Source organism: Mauremys reevesii, linkage group 2 (genome assembly GCF_016161935.1).
Source record: "Mauremys reevesii isolate NIE-2019 linkage group 2, ASM1616193v1, whole genome shotgun sequence".
Lineage (NCBI taxonomy): Eukaryota > Metazoa > Chordata > Testudines > Geoemydidae > Mauremys > Mauremys reevesii.
Genome location: NC_052624.1, coordinates 196,146,268 through 196,164,143, shown reverse-complemented (window position 1 = coordinate 196,164,143; position 17,876 = coordinate 196,146,268). Strand labels below are relative to the sequence as shown.

The 17,876-nt window shown below is 43.0% G+C and overlaps 1 long non-coding RNA gene across 1 annotated transcript in view; it reads right to left on the bottom strand.

Annotated features, from left to right (window-relative positions):
• LOC120398718 overlaps positions 1-11,557 on the bottom strand; it is a 110,994-nt gene extending 99,437 nt beyond the window's left edge. Inside the window, exon 1 of the long non-coding RNA XR_005594658.1 lies at positions 11,451-11,557. This is a non-coding gene — a long non-coding RNA (uncharacterized LOC120398718). The remainder of the gene's footprint in view (positions 1-11,450) is intronic.
• Between the last annotated feature and the right edge of the window lie 6,319 nt (positions 11,558-17,876).

Below are 17,876 nucleotides of genomic sequence, written 5' to 3'. Positions count from 1 at the left end.
CCAAACATTTTAGATTTGCATTAGAGATGCAGTAGTCAGTGCAGAATAGTGACTAAGTGTGGCCTTGTGTCCTTGAAACAGTTATGTAAAACTGCAGGGCCTCTGTGGGATATAAATTAATCTCTCATATCTTCTCTTAAAAAAAGATAGTGCTCAGGAAAACAGCTCATTCTAAACATTAATACACTTGGGCTTGCTTTTGTCAGAGTGATAGTACCTGTTAATTCAGATCATTCTACTGTACTGTACTTTCAGGCTGGCTAATGCCTTCTCTCCCTCTTCTTATTCATGACCTCTAACTGGGCAAATCAGTCACACCAAATTTTCCTGCCTGCAGCAAAAGAGAGTTAAAGTTCTATATATTGTACCACGTTACCTATCCCATGGGAAAAACAGAGTGGAGACAAGGCACTGTAGTTTGACCACAAGGTAAACTAGATGAGGTCAAGGATAGATGGGAGGGTATAGCACTGACCTCGCTTAACCACTTTGCGGTAAGATCTGCAAGTGCCTTTTCTCCATTTAGGATTTTACAGTGCATTAATTATGTTGCTGTAAAAAAAACCATTTTTGTCAGTGAAGGCAAAGCTTTAAGAGTTTGCCAAGTGCCCACCTTTGGGCATCCTATACCCTAGGGCCCATTGGGACCAAATCAGGCTGCCCATGCTGCTAACATGTCATAAGGCACTTTAACCATGGTCACTGTCTCCTGGACATGCCCACAACACTGGGCACACATGCCAAACCCACGAAAAAACACAGAAATTGGGCTTGTTTTTGGCTTCATTGGCTTGTGAGTTGCTTGTTGGCTAGTTTTTGGCTTGTAGCTTGTTGCAGCAGGGGCAAGGGGCAAGTAAGGGCAAGGGTAGGAGAGAGTCAGTGGTGCACAGCAGGCCCACCACAGTCCCAGACTGCACGCTGGCGGGATCTATACTCAGACTGTGACTTAGGGATTGACTTGTTTTGGCCTTGTTTTGAAATGGGATTAGCTTGATTTTTGGCTTATTGTGAAAGTCGGGGTGCTTATTTATCATGTGAAAGTTGGCAACTGTGGCACTGAGGAAAGGGAAAGGATGTAGCATAGATTCCTCGAAAGGGAATCCTAAGGGTTCAGATTCTCTGGCTTTGGCAACACAAAGCAGCTCCCTAGATGCCAGAGAGCTTCATTGTACAGTGAGTATCTGTAGAAATTCAGAATGGAAATGTCAGTTAGCCAAGATTGTGGCCATTGGGGGCAGAAACTGCAGAGAGCTACTGACCAAAACTCCTATACATTACCTATATGATGTGGTATAGTATCACCTGAGATGATCCATACAATGGTTCAGCATTACCCCCAAATTTATTTAACTTAGTTCACCTGTCCAGATCCTCTCTCTCTCTCTCTCTCTCTCTCTCTCTCACACACACACACACACACACGCACACACGCTCCTCTGACTCCAGCAGAAGGCAGTTTATTCCTTGGTGATGAAGCAACTCCAACTCCAGGCACACCAATTGGCTACTGGGCAGCACTTTGAGATTACCAGGGAAGAGAGTACAAACCCCTAGGTTCTGACATGTCTTGCAGAAGCTGCTTGCTCCCTAGCAGGCCTGCACAAGGAGTACATAAGTAGTATTATGCAGCTCTTCAGGACTGATCAACATAGGAATGAACCCCACTTCTTCTTATTCTATCTCTACACTGCACCACAGTGTGGACTGTGAGGGGAAAATTGCAGCATGCAACAAAGTGCTGTCACTTCCCTGTGTGGACGCTGCTAGCACATACTAGAAGGTACCTAGTTTGTGTTAACGTAAACCTCTTTGAACAGGTACAAATAGAAAAGGGTTTATAGTATGAATCAGATATACAATTCTGTGTAACAACACAGTGATAATGGACAAGGAAGTAGGAGGGGTGGTTGTATTCACTCGAGTATTTAAATTAAAGTGATAAACATGAAAGCTGTTTTTCGCCCACAGTGCCCATTCTGCTTTTCTCAATATTTTTTCTTCTTCATGGATAGAGCTGCAGAGATATGAATGAAGTCACATGATAGCAGTGTGAATGAAAAGACAGATTTTGCAACACACAGTAGAGATATTCTAGATAAATAACACTGAGATTTTATGATGGACTGAAAGGAAAGGAGAGATAAAAAGAGCACCACACACTGCAAGTGAATAGTCAGCTAGCAACAAGAGAACTCAACTGGATTTTAGGCTAAAATGAACCGAGATCTCCATCAGGAGTGTGCTTAATACCGTCAGCAAACCACTCAAGGAGGATCGTATACTAACGTGGAGGGAAAGAATACATAATTTAAAGACTCCAGCAGAGACACTCATTTTCTGTGTATTCCAACCAGCTGAATCCTTCACAGGCCCCAATTCAGCTGGCCTGGAAGCAAAGCTAAACATTATCATTTGTTCTCAATCGCTGCAGCCCAGATTTTCAAAAGCCTTTTGCTTTTGGACATCATGGGGCCATGAGCAAAAGCCCTAGCTGGGGCTTTAAATATTTTTATAAGCAGAACATATAATATCAAGCCGGACTTCTTACAAAAATGAAAAACCCATTTGAGTTTGTGACAAAGTCTGTAAAATATTCTCCTTTCTTCATCTAGAGTGAAATGAGCTTGGCACCATGTGTAGCTCTGAATAGTAATCTACATGTAAATCAGTAGCAGCCCATGACCTGAAAAACCTTATTCTCAGAAGATCACAGTCTTCAGCCAAAAGAGGGGAAGAAAATACATATTGATACAATTGTAGATGTATTGTTAGCAGTACAAATGTTCACTAGAAAATAAGAGTCTGACTCCAGGATGAAATGGCTCATAGATGTATAACCAGCATAACATCTCATTAGGGCAGCTTCCTTTCACTGTCTGTTCTGAACTAATGATTTGAAACTAAACATTGTGGTGTAAATGTAAAAGAAAACATTCTCACCTCCCACAAGAATACATTGCTCTGATTTTGTCTGTGATGACTGCCGCTTATAAAGGATTTTGTTTTACAGCATGTGTTCCATTGTGTGTTTCTATAATCTCATTTAGTATATATGTCATTTGTTTATCTAGGTTAGTTTTCCTATAGGAGGGCTGCTTTTTTCTCCTTAAAGTGAAGGGCCAAATTTTGTTTTAAAGGCAGTGGACTTGCACAGGATATAAACCATGGCAGAGTTTCACCCTAGTGTTGTTTATTTGTCTTTAGAGAATGCACAATTTAGGTTATTATTATTATTATTATTATTTGTACTGGGTGCATCTCTCAGTGGATGTTGCTGCTAAGAAGTTAAAGAAAAACACCACTACGAGGCTGCAGTAAACAGCTCTTTACCATAGAACATCATTGACACATTCCTGCTATTCACTACTTGAACAACAAAAAGTTAGAAGTGACTCATGAACACTGCCTGCCACTGAGCAGTTTGAGAACCTTCATTACCTCAAGGTCATACAAATTCATGTCTTTATCCAAGTTATAACCTACCGTCCACCTCTTCATGAGCCTTTTGACATAATCACTAGATTATACCTTAAACTGGTATTTTCATGCCCAGGGCATACTCCCACTGCCTTTTGTCTCTTAGGGCTGAATTGCATTCTCCAATATATGGAGCACATCAATGCATATCTTAAAAAAAAATGCTATTTCTCTGTTTGCCTTACAAGCGTCTGAATTTCATCTGCAGACAATGCCTGGTACATATCAGAAGGCAGGATCGAGTCTTTGTCTCCCATTTATTAGGCAGCAGAATTAAAACAAACAAAAGGAAATAGGCCAAGACTATAACAGGGTTAAAAAAAGAACTAGATAAATTCATGGAGGATAGGTCCATCAATGGCTATCAGCCAAAATGGGCAGGGATGGTGTCCCTAGCCTCTGTTTGCTAGAAGCAGGGAATGGGTGACAGGAAATTGATCACTTGATGATTACCTGTTCTGTTCATTCCCTCTTGGGCACCTGGCATTGGCCACTGTTGGAAGACAGGATACTGGGCTAGATGGACCTTTGGTCTGACCCAATATTGCCATTCTTATTGATGCATATGGAGAAACAAGATCAACCTTTTCTTTTCATAAGCATACAAAGCTTTGGTCACTCGTGTTTAGAATACTCAAATTTTCTTTGATGTTAGAAGGAATATCTTCAGGTCCATCTATCTACTTACAAGGTGCAATATGAAAATTTGAAGTTTAATAAAGGAGGCAAGGACTGCACAACCCAAGAATAAACAGAAGCAGTTATATAAATAATCTTATTAAAGTAGAATAACTGCTTTGGGCAATGTACAGGAAAAATCCCTCTCCTTCAAATCTTTGCCCATTTTTAGAACTAAAATCAACTCTTTTCTGATCTCATGAAATATGAATCCCCCACCCCATCTAGGAATGGAATTAGAAGTGCCAAAACACTGTTAGAAAGACAGTTCTCATAGGACTCAACATGTCATTTAGGCATACCTCAGAGTAAAGGGTGGTGCAAAGTCATTCCATCCCTGGTGAGAGCATGGGGTGGAATTCTGCTGCCTCTCTGAACATCCTGCCACAAAGGGAAAATTCACCTGCTATTTTCCTTTCTGGAATGCTGCTTACTCTCTCCTGTTTCATGAGTAATGCACTAGGGGGCCAGTTCATAGCCTCATCTCATTTCTACCTCCCCATCCTCTTTGAAGTGTCATCCCTCCTGAATGCACAGGGACAGAGCAATGCTTGTCTTCTACTGAGGAGCTGTTATTTGCCTTACCATATGTGGGTTGTTCAAAAGAGGGGGAAATATTCTTGTTTCCCTCCCTACTATACACCAGTATGAAAGGCAAACAGAATTTGGTCCACAGTATCTGTAGGCTAAGCTGGAAGTAGAAATGCCAGGAAATGTATTGAGATCTGCAGGCCTAAGACATTTAAATAAGCATGCAAATTTAGCAGAATTGAATTCAGTACCTTTGGAGTACAGGTGGCTGGAAATTTTCAGACAGAACCTTTTTCCATTAGAAAATGCTGATTTGCTGCAACTGAAACATTCTGTAGGAACAAGCAATGTTGACCTAATTCTAATGGAAATGTCTATCCGCCTGGTTTCCTGCTCACTCACCCATCCAGTGTCTGAGCTCTTCAGTAACCCACCTGGTGGACTAGCCATGAGCTGAGAGCCCAGAAGTTCTACAGGCCCTGGAACCCAGGCTCATAGCTCCTTAGCAGTCTGGGCTCCCAAGTCACTAGCTCCAGGGCAGCCCACCACACAGGCTGTCTTGGAGCTGGGGCTACTAGGGCTGCCATGGTCCCTAGCACTGGGGCAGGCCAGAAGCGTTAGAAGTTCCAATTCCCATGCTTCCCTGGCTCCTAGAGTTGCCTGGCTTCTCAGCCTGGCAGGCTGCTGTGGCTTCAGCCAGCTTGGGGAGAATCAGAAATGTTTTGAAAAGGGCAAAATGAAATGCCATTTCAGCACAAAATTTTGGAATTCCCATTCTGTAAGAACTTTTGAAATTTAATTTCTTCCTTTTCATTCTTTTTTTAAATTTCAGAATTACCCCATGAGCAGGAATTCCAGTTTCCAGACGGCTTTATTTTGGCTTTTTGCCCATTGCTTAAAAATATCCAACATAGAGCCAAAGCAGTAAAGTTTGATCCAGAGCCAAAGTTGTATACAGTTTCAGGATTTAGGATAAATGCCTGACAGAGGAAAAGGCCAGCTGTGAAGCTCAGGGGTATTTATATCTGGGATTTTGATTTTAGTTCAGATCAATCTCTTGTCAAAATACACTACGTCAGTGGGTGGTACCAAATAACCTTCAGTCAGTACCTGAAAGCTGATAATAATTCCACACATCACAAAAGGATGACTGCACAACCAAATATACAGCTAAAATGCCTTAAGCTAAGTAAAAAACATCTGCTGGAAGTAGGGAATCTCATTCAGCTCTCACTTACACCAAGCTAATTGAGATGCAACTCCACTGACGTCATTGGCACGTATTGGTACGAGATCAGAACCAGGGTCAACATTGTAAAATGATTTATATATTCTATTACCAAATTAAAAACAATAAGAACGATAATACGCCATGTTTAAATCTGAGGACTTCCATGCTCTACTCATGGCTGAGAAACATTCAGGCACACAGAACAGCAGCAGCTACAAGGATATTTGAATGTTAATTGCTCCTAAAATTCCAGCTTGAGCAATCAGAGCTGTGACCATGTGAAAATATCCTATTTTTCCCGAGCTTAGGACATAGGTAAGCACAGCCATTTTAATTGTTCTGGGTGAGGATGATTACACAGAAATGATTAGCTTCAGTCATCAAGCTAATTTCCTGAAGCTTCTAAGAAACTCTTATACACTTGTAAAATCTTAAAAATAAATCACGTCTCCTTAGGAAGCATGTTTTTGATATTAGGTTGTCTAGTTCATTAAGCACTGGATGGGCTGGTGGTATAATGTATTGTATGGGAAAATTTAAAAGGCAAAAACTTCAAAGGAAAATTATGCTAAAACTGAAATATCTGCTCCCTTATTATGCAGTTCTCACCAGGAGAAAAGTAACAGAGGTAGATTTTCCTTCATAATTTTTCATCTAAGTGCTTGAGGTCACCACAGTGCAGATTGAGGTGGCCAATGACAGCTGTAAGAAATTCAGAAATGAATTAATTTTATAAAGTCAGGGCAAATCAGATTTATAAAAAAAAATAGTGTCTCTCTTCAGATGTAATCAGAATCCTACCTTCCCTCTTTTGCACAGGAACTCTGAGAAAGGAGGGCAAAGAGAGCTTTCCTCTGATTTCATAGATAATCCAATAAACAAAGCTTCCAGTTTATACTAAATTACTAGATCTTACACTTTTACCATAAAATACTATCAGTTAAAATAACTACAGTAAAAACAAAGAAACAACAACAAACCTCAAAACCCCTGAATTTTAAAAACTCAGCAGATTTTGAAAGAGGAGGAAGAATTGGAAAAAAAGATGCAACATAATCTTAGTGATACAACCAGGAAGCATTGCAGATGTATTGACATCTACAATCATTATCCTTAGGGTTGCTAACTTAATGCCCACGTGCCTTTGCAGCAGAATCCGGAACAGAGCCTTATCAACATTCCCAGAAAAATGGTACTGTCAACAATTGTCTGTGTGATTAGGCACTTATCTTTTGATGTTCAGTTACCTTCTGCTTGTTAACCTTGTCAAGGAGGGGCACTGAAGAGAGCATCAACCAAATGAAACCTAAGGTAATTACTGTAATTCAGAGAGAAATATATTCACTAGAGGCAGGCAGTTCCACCCTCACAATCAACCTTTCTGCAACTCAAGGAAAACACAAACATGGCCTGGCTCAGACAAATTAGGCATGAACAAATGTTGCACATTAAATGAGTTAAAGGACCTTGTTGAAAATTGCAAGGGCTGCTTAGGGAAGCAATGAATCCCATTAAGGCAGAAATAGGCCTAAAAGGAAGTGGGCTTTTTGCAGAGACATTCACACACATTTACAATAGTCAGTTCTAGTGGTAGACAAAACTCTCCAAATGCATCAAGGCTGATAATAGCACACAGCTCTTGGGGAGACATAATGAAAGGGAAAACTACAACCACCATTAACAAGTACTTCTTATAGGGCTTGGCTACACTTGAAAGTTGCAGCGCTGGTGGAGGCTTTCCAGTGCTGCAATTAGTAACCGTCCACACCTGCAAGGCACATCCAGCGCTGCAACTCCCTGGCTGCAGCGCTGGCTGAACACCTGGTCTGGTTGGGGTGTAGCGATTGCAGCGCTGGTGATCCAGCGCTGCTCGTCAAGTGTGGACACACACCAGCGCTGTTATTGGCCTCCAGGGTATTAGCAGATATCCCAGAATGCTTTTATAAATTACTCTCTTTGTTTTGTTATGCAGCCTCTCTTTGTTTTGTTGTGAACTCGGAGCTCCGTAGCTCCGTTGATCCCGGAGCTGCTTATCTACAAACACAGCTCCTGTTTGCTGTGATCAATCTGTGAACAATCAAATGAGATAATGAGGCAGGCAGGGAGTGAGTGTTTGCTTGACAGAAACGGGGCAGAGGGGAGAGAGGGAGTCCGTTGGCTGCAGGCTGTTTGCAGTTAAGAGTTAAGGGTAAGGGATCGGGAACATGTTCTGATTTTTCAAGGCAGGAAGGTAACACACAGTGTTGGCTCCAAAAATCCACTCTCTGTCTCTCGCCCGCTCCCTGTCACAGTACGCCCCACCCCACCCCCCTCTTTTGAAAAGCACGTTGCTGCCACTTGAACGCTGGGATAGCTGCCCATAATGCATCACTCCCAACAGCGCTGCAAATGCTGCCAATGTGGCCACACACCAGCGCTGGTAGCTGTGAGTGTGGCCACACACCAGCGCTGTTCCTACACAGCTGGATGACCAGCGCTGTAACTTTCAAGTGTAGCCAAGCAGATATAGCGCCTTTCTTCAGTAGATGTCAAAGTGCTTTACGAAGGGAGGGTATAAGGATCTAAACAGTTGTTTATACAAAGGATTAAAATCATGTCAACTTGTAAACCTTTCCCAGCGCCGCCCGGGAGGGGGGGGCAAGTGGGGCAATTTGCCCCAGGCCCCCACAAGAGTTTTTTTGGGGCCCTGGAATGGGGTCCTTCACTCGTTCTGGGGGCCCCAGAAAACTCTCATGAGGCCTGGTCCCCTGGAGCTTCTTCCGCTCCGGGTCTTCGACGGCAATTTGGCGGCAGGGGGTCCCAGAGCGGAAGGACCCCCGGCCACTGAAGACCCCAGGCCCCCTGAATCCTCTGGGCAGCCCTGACCTTTCCTAAGCTGGGAAAACAATATGCATATTGTTTTTGTTGGCATTCCCCAAAATGAATTTCCATCTATTATACAGTATTTTGAATATCTACAGCTGAAAGAAGAATTATTCCTACATTACTATAACTTCTGGTACATCAGTACAGCTAAATGATCCATCTGCATGAAGTACTCGGTCTTAATAGGTATTAGACTTTCCTCCCACTATATTTATAGGAGAGCTACTGTAGGTTATTATACTTAAAACTTTAATGGGAATGGGTTTGCTCCATTTCCCTTTTCTCTCAGTTTTCATACTAGTCATGGAGAACAATGTCATGACACCATTTTTCTGCATATTCACTTGGTCCACTCTGGAGGAAAAAGAAGAGTAGGCATGCATTAAAAAACATGTGATTTCCAATATTGTTTGAAGGTGGAATCAGAGAGCAAAGGGGCATAATGCTGTATTAATGCATAAAATATGCACACTTGTAAATATGTTTGAATTCAAAGGTTAAAGAGAACAAGCTGAATTAAGTTACAAAAGCATAATGAAAGGACAGTGCCGATACAGATCATAAGGTGCCATGGTCAGCATCAATCGTGCTGCGTGTAATACAAAGGATTATTTTTCAAAAGCCTCACTTCAGTGTGTAACCTCACTACAATCAAGACAATCACAAACCTTGCAAAACGAGACTGATTTCCATCATTTTTTTTTTAAACGGCATGATGATCACATGCTAATGTGTGGACCTGTTACTGTGAATGACAAATACCCCTTTCCAAAAGGAGATTATGGGTAACAGCCCTTTGGGGTTGATTGTGTTCTTCGTAATTAAAACCCCTAGTGTGTGAATAATTAGGAAATATATTCTTAATTCCATGGGCATCTTACTGAGCAAGGAATAAATAGAGCATACTGATTTAGGGGCGAACCAGTGCTACAGTGCCTTTGGTTTGAATGAAATAGACAAAGAAATTAGGAAGAAAAGAAGTACTCAGTATGGCCAGCACTAGCACTGCAAGGGTAATTTTAAAGACGATGTTATTTCTGCAATTAGTCTTTCTTTAGCGCAAAAAACTCATCACAATCACTCCAGATTTACACCTATGTAACTGAATTATGCATAGATCATGCCTGAAGCGCTGTCTAGTGTGTATAAGAGGATTTGTGCAAGGATTGCCCTGCAGACAGAATTCATCCTGAGTGCACACAGGCAGCTCAGAGCACTGTGACACCTACACCACTACTGCAAAGATGAATCATCACACAACCTCTCAGCCAGGTTTTCCTGCCTCCTTTCAGGCACTAGCAGTCAGAGTCTTCTTAGTGGCATTCTGAGGGGCGAGGTGGAAAGGATTCAGGGAAAGTCTTTCACAGAGGCCAGGCAGAATTTTGCCCCCAATGTTGCATTAATAGATTTTGTTATTCAGGTGAACTGAAAAGCGGAATTGCTAGCAGTGTGGGATTCCCAGTTCAGCTCTGTTTAGAAACGACAACCTGAGGTAAACTGTGTGGTGTGCAAAGTGCCATTTAGAAACACAGCAGTGAAACTCACCCTGGCAACTCCAGAAAGGGAAAATTGCAGTTATGAAACTGCTGCCAGGATGCTTTTTCATCAGCAACCTGAAGAATTGCCTCCCTCCCTTCACAACCTGGCTATCTCAGGAGCTACTTCACTGTTACTACATTAAGAAGAAAACAAATCATACCTATTTTGGTGTGTGCATTGGGGTGGGGATGGTTAGTGCTCTCTGAGGAGCAGGAAGATGTAGTTGAGGTTGAAAGGATTGTGGAAGAGAGACAATAACAGGGAGGGGGTTAGAGGCAGGCCTGGTCAGATGGGGAAATGAGGGATGGGGAAAGCAGAGAGGGGCATGAGAGGGGAGTGAGAGGATGGGCAAAAATATACCTCTACATTTTAGAGTCTAAAACATGGGTGCAGCAGGTAGATAAAGGAGAGAGAAAGGCAGGGAGTGGAGCAAAAAAAATGCAATGGAAACATGGGAAATAATGAAAAAAGTGCTCATCAATCTAATCAGGATAGGGGCCAGGGACCGTGGAGACACCCTTAGGGGTGGGGAACGGAGGACTTAGCCACAAGCAGCTTTCCACATATGTCCTCCTTTTACCATGGGTGGGGCAGTTGCTTCACTCTTCTTCCCCTCCATTTTTATCTGTTCCTTTCCACATTTGGTGAGTGGGAGGAGGGGGTTACCTGCGGCAACCAGGCACAGGCTCTGGGGCTTGTGTCATACCCAGCACCACTGCCAGTGGGCAGTGTGAGTGGCACAAGGCCAAGCGACTGGCTCCCACTTCATGGTGGTGGTGGTGGCTGGAGAGGGGTGATACACTTTGCTTGGTATTCATTGCTAGCTCACTGCTTCAACACCACTCTTAATCTACTTGTTGGATCTCCTATGATATCAGGAGTAGGCAACTTGCCAGTTTTGGCAGCTGGAAGGGATTTTTTCTGCACATAGCAAACTTTGGTGTGGGTTTTCTCTCCATCCCCTTGACATCCAGGAGGCATGAGCTTTTTGTTTTGTTTTGGAGGAGGGGTGTTAAATTACAATTGTTACAACTTTGGTAGGTTCCAGTGTGGTTCGTGGGTTATGAAGTGCCCTACTGAGATCTCTGTAACCCTGTTGGCTGCCAAGGTCTTGGTCCTGGACACTTACATGGCATGGTGAGGGGGTATGCCTCTACACCTGGCACAGCTTGTGGCTTCATTCATCTCAGCTCTGGACTAGGAGTCTGGCTTCCAGTCAGGGTCCCTTGGATGACCTGAGGCGAGAAAGAGAAAAGTCTTTTGTGATGGGCTGTATAGACCCTACTTTCCAACAGCCATCTGTGACTAAATAAATGATCAGCAACAGCTGGAGAAAAAGGGTGCAGCTCAGCCTGCCAGAGAGACTGGGGGACCAAGGAAGCGCCTCAGGAGTGAGCTGGCAAGGAGCTGTCTAAGAAACAGACCCAGAAATTGCTTGGAGAGTGAAGTCAGATTGCTGGGAAAGAGTTAAGAGGGGCCAGACTTTCCTAGGCCCAGGTTGTCGGCCGCTTGGGAAGATTACAATACAGGGATTAAAGAATAGCCAGCATTAGACAGATGACAAGGATAATGGGGTCCTAAAGGGCCAGTGTATCCTTAATAGTCTCTTGGGTACAGGGGAAAAGGAACAAAGCCCCTTTTTACACTCATCCTCAAGAGTTTTAATACCTCAAGGGCCATTGGTGCCAGCCGAGCTCTGCAATTGAACAGCCCTGCTGGGTAGCTGGGGGTGGTTACCCCAGTTTGATATTAGCTATTAATTATGTTGCAGAGTCCAAATGTAAACACATCATGGTGTTTGTATTTCATTGTTTCTATGTCTATACCTTCATGAGTAAATCCTGCATTTTGACTGATCAACAACTGTTATTTATGGAAGGACAGTGACATGATTTGAGATCTTGGAAGATGTAACTCTCAAAATAAGAACCAGTTCATAACTCAAACCACACCATGTATAGAGGTTTATTTGGGTAACATTTTTACCCTATTATTTTTCAGCTTCATGCAACTCTGCATCATGTGGTTCTAGCCAAGCCAGGAGGTGGAGCTGCCAAAATTCTGGGAATGTGAGAATAGCCATTCTTATGGATTTATTTTCCAGGTTCTTATAATACTCCTCATCATTGCAGCATCTGAGTGTAGTATTTCCACCATAAAATACCCACCAGAATTCTCTGCTCTCACAAGATTTCTAGTCCAATTTTGCAGACTCAAGATGTTTGGATAAGCATATAAGCTTCTGGGTGCTTATCTGTAGCAAATAGAAACTACTTGACCAATATGAATGGCTAATTTTCTAATACCATTTTATAATTACCATTACGATGTGAGTCCCTTGAAGTTGCATGCAAAACCATCAAATATTATGCATGAGCAATAGCACTGAAATGGAGTCTAAAGAGATGACAACCATTTTACCAACTTCCACTGCTTTGTTAAATAATATTGTAATGAACTGGATAGTGTCTACATGTACTATTCCACTTTTCTGGCTAGAACTACTCATCTGTGTGTCGATGACCCTGTAGTGCTAACAGTTAGCAAAGGCTCTCTTTTAGTCAGATGGCAGGAGCCCATGCTTTTGTAGCAGAATGACACAAGTTCAATCCCTGTAGTTTCTGTGAAGTTCTCAGTTGCCACAGTATGCAGCCCATTGACAACAATGAAATAGTCAGGTAGCAGCTGATTTGTTGCACTGCTTAAAATGGAAAACTGTCTAATGCAGCAAAAATGTAGTCAAATGTAGACCCTGTCAGTCACAGTGATTAACAAGGGTAGGAACACTGCCTTCAAAATGCTGTAAATAATCAAAGAGAAAAGATTCCTTTGAACATTTTACTACTCAGCTACTCAGGAAAAGCTGTTTTCCTCACAGGAGAAAAAAATTCTTTAAAGATTCTCTTATCCCAGAACAGAAACCTGTGCATCTTTTATTCATATTATCTACAGAGCTTGTCATATTTGTATCCAAGGTCTTAAGACAGTTCTCTCCTCTCTAGGAGCACAGTCAAACTACTGTCCAGTGCTTTTCAGCTGATGGAAGGTCACTAAAATATAATCATGGGGAAATGAGAGATGCATATGTATATAAAATATTAAGGTGAGGAATCATTGTAACAGTTTCTCTTTCCTTCTCTCACATTGCTGCTACAGGAATAGTCAGTGCAATTGCCTACACAAAGTCTCTTTAGAGGCATTTAACATTTTTTTTAATTATTACTCCCTAACATGAGCTTGGCTGCTCAGCAATACCATTCGCCAGGAACACATCATCCTGATATACTACTGGCTTCTCATTGAACAGAGTCCAGTTCATGGTCACTGTGCTGACTTTCAAAACTTCTCAAAAAATTGGTCCTGGCTACTCGAGATATCACTTCTCCCTCTTTGTCCATGCCTCCCAATGACATCTGCATTCAAACAGAACAATACAATTGTTGACTACTAGGGGTAGGTCCATGACAACAGGAAACAGAACTTTCACACTAGCTGAACCAAGAATGTGGAACTTATTACTATGGTTGCCAACTTTGCAATATTTGAAAACCAGACACTCCAGCAAGAGTGCCAGAACCTCCCCCACCCCGCCTCTTTCCCCCAAGGCCCCACCCCCATTTGCTCCCTTCCCACCCTGGGTTGGGAGGGACTTGCCTGCAGAGCTGGGGCTGGGAGCTACAGATGTCTGATGCAGATAGAAGGTGATCCTGGCTGAGTAGGGGCTGGCATGGGTGATGACTCAGTGTCTCCTGCATCTCCTACCTGCAGCAACTGGCCTTTGGATGTCAGGTCCCCTTTTCAACCGGACTTTCCTGGCCACCCTCCGTATTACCAGTAGAGAAACCGTGAGCCTTGCTGTATCTATCTGTAGAGGCCCGTAGGGGCAGACTGCTGAGCGGGCAGCCAAGCCCTGAGTAGCGGGCGGAGCTAGGCTGAGGAGGGGCCTATAAAAGCGGCCACCCAGCCAGGCAGCGGCACAGGAGCTGGCGAACAGGGCTGCTAACAGGGGAGTTTGAGTGGGAGTTGGAAGGGGCAGGGGGCGCGGTGCTGCGTGTGCTGTGTTCCCCAGGTGAGAAGGCTGATAGAGGCAGAGACAACAGCAGCCATGAGCCAAGCAGCAGAGGATACAATGAGGATGATTGCATGCAGCAGCTGCGGTATGTACATGGTCCTAGTGGGGGCACCGGAACAGAAGTGAAGTGCATGAAGTGCCGCCTAATAGAGCTGATGGAAGAAAAGATCCTAGGTCTAGAGATGCAGGTAGAAACCCTGGTAGAGATTAGAAGGGGGCTTGAGCAGCTGATGGAGCAAAGGCAATCTGTGGCTGAAGGGGAATGCTCAGAGGTACAGGAGGAAGCAGGGGCTAAGGCCTGTGAGGGGGGAATGCTGGATGGGGAACATGAGCAGTGGAAGCATGTGACTGTGAGAAGCAGGCAGGGGAAAAGGAGGGCCAGTGAAGGAGAAAGAGAGCTAAGGAACAGGTTTGAAGGTCTGGAGAATGAGGAAGGGGTACAGCAGGTGGTAGCTGACGGTGGGAGGGCAAGGAAGAAGAGAATAGCAGCTAGTCTGATAGAAAGAGGGGAGGAGTCGATGGAGACAGCACCAACTTTGGGCCCCGGGAGGATGCAGGATGGTTTAAGGGGGACTACAAGGGATGATGGGAATGGAGGGAGCTTGCAACCAGGGGGAACGGGGCATAGGTTAGAAGACCACACTGTCACCAGGCAAAGGCAGGTCTACGTGATTGGGGATTCCATACTGAGAAGGTTGGACAGGCCTGTGACCAGGGCCGATCCGGAGAACAGAAGGGTGTGCTGTCTACCGGGCGCTAAAATATGGGATGTGGACCTGCGGTTGAAAAGGATCCTAAAAGGAGCAGGTAAGAACCCGTTGATCATCCTTCATGTAGGAACGAATGACACGGCTAGATTCTCGCTGGAGAGAATCAAGGGAGACTATGCCAGGCTGGGTAAGACGCTCAAGGAAATTGAGGCTCAGGTGATCTTCAGTGGGATTCTACCTGTCCCTAGGGAAGGGCGACAAAGGGGTGACAGGATTGTGATGATAAATAGTTGGCTCAGGGAGTGGTGCTATAAGGAGGGCTTTGGGATGTATGGGCACTGGGAGGCTTTCGGGGACAGAGAACTGTTCTCACGGGATGGGCTCCACCTGAGTAGGGAAGGAAATAGACTTCTAGGAGGGAGGCTGGCTCATCTGATCAAAAGAGCTTTAAACTAGGTATTGGGGGGAGACGGTTGGGAGATGTCCAGGCACTCTCCACGCCAAATTTAAACATTGAGAGGGAGGACAACAGGATAAGAATGGATATAGCCAGAGGGAGGGGTTTGGACATAAGGAAGAGGGGGGGATGGATACTAGACCAATAGGTCATACTGAGCTTTAATCTTCCTTTGCGGTTCTAGAAGACATATAAAGTATAGAAACTTGTCCAACCTAATTCAATCAAAAATTGACAGTGTAAAACACCACAAAGTAAAGTCCCTTGTTGCTACATTCATTTCTCCCACATGCAGATGTTCTTCATGTTAAAAGCAAGGAAAAGTCATCTATGTCAGTAAGTATGGTTGTACCTTGATTAGTTAAAACTGCCAAACTCTTTTTGGGATCTTATTCCAAATGACTACTGTTTACACCAATGTATACCCACTCATGCCGTTTGGGAGGTATACAATCAGACTTGTTTTTCAGGAAGCCTCTAACCTTAGCTCAAAAGACTAGATCAGTGCCACTGAGGTCAAACAGATCAGTGGAGAATCAGATTTTTGGGGTTTTTTTTAAATACCTTCTGGGTTTTACCCCATCTCAGTCCTCCCCTCTTTTAATTAAATTCCCCTCTTTTAAAAAAAAATATTATTTTTTACCCTGGCTTTATTTTCTAGGACTCCGGGCAAAGATTGTCTCCTTTCTTTGTACAATATCCAGTACAATGGGTCGAATTCCAATAACTCGTTTATTGTTCTTTGTTTTTTAGTGGGAGTTGATCATAGTGGTTATAGTAGCCTTGAGAATTGAAAGAGACCTCTCAAGTCCTTGCACTCGTTGAAGTAACCACTCAAGTAACCACTCGTTGAATCTTACCACTGCTGGTTTCTACTTTTCCAGTGTCACAAAAAGAATTCTTAAATCCTTTCAAGCCGTGGTATGCAAGGACTTTTTTTCCCCCCTCTCTCCTTCTTCCAACATGACTTTGAGTTCCTAATAACCCACATGAGAACAGAGCCCTTGTGGTTCAGTGCTTGATTATTAGAAGAGCAAAGGAACCTGCACTTTAAAAATACATATATATATAATCTTTAATTGCATGTGCATTATCTTTCAGTTCTTCAGTTATAAAAAGGTAGAGATATCCCTATATAATACTGTGCTAAGACATTAAATAAAAAAACCCACACACCACCATCATGGTTATCCAATTATGTTCACTAATGCAAGAGGATGAGACCTGCAACTACTCAGGAGTTGGCCTGATGGATTATTTTTACAAATGAGAGATCACAAGGAGGAGGTCTGCTTTTCAGACTCCTGAACTGATGACTAGACTATTGATTTAATTTACAACAAAGAAACTGTTGGCCTATATAACCACTTATCTTATTTTGCTATTTTCCCTGAGAATCATTTCCTATCCTATTGAAGCCATCCCCAAGATCTTAAATGTTAGAGAAAATTGGTCACATTTTAGTTTTTCTTCAAAGCAAGTGGTCTTACAATGTCTCGATAAAGGGTGTTACTTGGAGCAATGGCCCAATGTTTCATTCTTTATTCAGGTGTTACACCAACAGGAGTTTTGAATGAGCAAAGAATGCAGGATGGAACTATATTCATTACTGTGTGTAGTTAAAGAGTAACTTGATTTTCATTCTAACCTTGTTTTCACTCAGTTTTTTCTCCCAAATTCTTTCTTTTTAGGTGAGACATTCCATACTTGCGAAAATGTGTGTGTGTGTGTGTGTGAGTATGTGTGTGTGTGTGTGTGTGTTTGTGTGTGTGTGCTTATAATTTAAAAATGGCTGAACTTCAAACTAAAAATAAGGTTTATGTGGAACTTAAATGATGCTCCAGTCTCTTGCTGTCCCTTTTCACCAAGGGAATTTCACTGAAGGAAACATACAGTCCTAGGAAAATGCATAACAAATATTGGTTATTGATTCAGTTGAGGACATCCATCTACCTATTTATTGATGTACTTATATGGCCCTTCTCATTTTAGTATCTGAGTACCTCCCACTGTTTCTCTTTTCTTTTTCTACCACTCAGAAGCAGGCTTTCTGGATTTGTTGCTGCATTGTTGTTTTTAAAATGAATCTAGGTGTACTACTGTGAGAAAAGGGTCTAGCACTTACCTTTGAATCATAGAATCATAGAATCATAGAACTTAAGATCAGAAGGGACCATTATGATCATCTAGTCTGACCCCCCGCAAGATGCAGGCCACAAAAGCTGACCCACCCACTCCTGAAATAATTCTCTCCCTTGACTCAGCTGTTGAAGTCCCCAAATCCTGATTTAAAGACTTCAAGTAGCAGATAATCCT